Raw genomic sequence first — 2161 nt, forward strand, 5'->3', positions numbered from 1 at the left:
ATATATATATATATATATATATATACATATATACGACGGGCTTCTTCCAGTTTCCGTCTACCAAATCCACTCACAAGGCTTTGGTCGGCCCGAGGCTATAGTAGAAGACACTTGCCCAAGATGCCACGCAGTGGGACTGAACCCGGAACCATGTGGTTGGTAAGCAAGCTACTCACCACACAGCCACTACTGCGCCTATATATAATCGGTTCGTTGTCCATAAGTCAAGAAAAAGCACGTTCTAATAGAAAATTGAACTGTTATATTTTTATACTGTCATGTACAATCTTTCTGATCATGGTATACAGCCAATCAGAAAGTTAACGGTATTGCATCAACTGATATTACGATTTGGTCAGTTGCTCTTTTAATTTCGAAATAATTTTAAAAATCGAAAATAAAAAGAAGCTGATCATAATTTTGTGCATTCGCTGTGAGTCGAATGACAAATTTTTACATTGTGTGTGTGTGTGTGTGTGTGTGTGTGTGTGTGTTTGTGTGAATGTGTGTGTGTGTGTATGTACATGTGTGTATCCGTGTGTACATTAACACTGGATTCCCTATATCACCACGATCATCACAATTATCATCACCATGATCATTATTATCATTGTCATCATCTTTCTAATCTTCCTTTTTCTTCTTTCTATAGTAAAAATAGCTGATGTATTTCGACAGATCTTTGCCAGGCAAACATTATTTCAAATACTATTGATATCAATCTGTATTTCTAGAGGTAAGTATCAATCCATTCCAAACTCGACAATTGTTAAAGCAACAGTAAAATTCAAAATAAATATATCAACAAAGTTTTCAAATGTTCATCCAATATAAAGACAAAGTTGACCTCTGTGGGGTCTGAAATTAGAGCGAGAGGGTCCGAACAAATGTTGTAACGCATTCTATCTAATGTTGACACTGCTCCTTCTCGTTTCACTATTATAATGAGGTGGGAAGAGGTGTCCCTCTCAAATATGCCCATTTACAGGTCGAGAAATTAAGTACCATTCTAGGGTAACGAAAGCATGGTAGATGCTACCAAGTCATAATACTTGGGGATAGTTGTTCCGACTTTTGAGCTCCGATTTCAAATCCTGCTGTGGTATACATATATAGTAGAGTACACCCGTCGCTCAATTTAAATCTGTCATCTTGCACACGGCTGCATTTAACGGATTCAACGCTCTTGCAAACATTCTTTCCTCCAATCTTCCTTCTCCGTTGTTTCGGAAGCCATGTAAAGGGCCGTGGGTCCTACCCTCCTGATGGCGAGACTAAAACATTTTATTGACGTCGTAAGAATTTAAAAAACTTTTGAGAGAATGTGAAATAATCCTGTTTTGAAATACTGGATCTCGAAGTACACATAAATAAACAATTCATTGAGATTCATGAGTTTCGATAATTTGGGTTACACATACGCGCGCGCGCACACGCACACGCACGCACACATTCTCATTCAAAATAGAGCCGATAACCAGCATTTTAAAGTGGAACGCTTAAAGATTGTAGAATTTTTTTCCAAATGAAACAATTGGCAGTGTAGTTAACACGCAAATAAAGAATATTTATCCCTCAAATGCGGTGTTGAGCACTCATTCTTACTGTTCGATACTTTCTGTAGATGGAATAACAAATGAGATCACCATAAAGATACATTTGTACGTCATTGGATTATAGTGATAAACGCTTATACAACACAAATACCACTCTTTGAGTTTCCGTAGTTAGTACTCATTGACAGGCCGAAGCGAGATGACCAATAATCACGTGAAACCGCAGGTTTACATCAGAGTGTTCCCTTACTAGCAGGATGATGTGACACAGCTATGAGTTCATCACTCCCGGTAGTTTGACTGCATGTCCTGACACCAATCAAGAGTATTTCTGCGACTCCGTGCGCAGATTGATTATCATTACATATGCTAATTAACTCGTACCTGTGAACTTGGTAGATGCTACTACTCCGGGACAGAGTAGACCCGGGAACAACTGTGGTTAAAAAGTGGTTCCACACTCTTCAGAACCCTGGAACTCCTGAACCAGAGCTCCACTACCAAATGCCATTTTAAAATCACACTCAGGACACACACACACGCACGCGCGCGCGCGCGCGCACACACACACACACACACACACACACGCACACACACACACGCAC

General features: G+C 39.7%; 1 long non-coding RNA gene across 1 annotated transcript in view; it reads left to right on the forward strand.

Moving 5' to 3' along the window:
* The window catches only part of LOC128249382 (uncharacterized), a 12296-nt gene that overhangs the window by 7909 nt on the left and 2226 nt on the right, over nucleotides 1-2161 (forward strand). The window contains exon 2 of the long non-coding RNA XR_008265488.1: nucleotides 653-736. This is a non-coding gene — a long non-coding RNA (uncharacterized LOC128249382). The remainder of the gene's footprint in view (nucleotides 1-652; nucleotides 737-2161) is intronic.

The sequence above is a fragment of the Octopus bimaculoides genome, chromosome 14, assembly GCF_001194135.2.
Source record: "Octopus bimaculoides isolate UCB-OBI-ISO-001 chromosome 14, ASM119413v2, whole genome shotgun sequence".
Classification (NCBI taxonomy): Eukaryota; Metazoa; Mollusca; class Cephalopoda; order Octopoda; family Octopodidae; genus Octopus; species Octopus bimaculoides.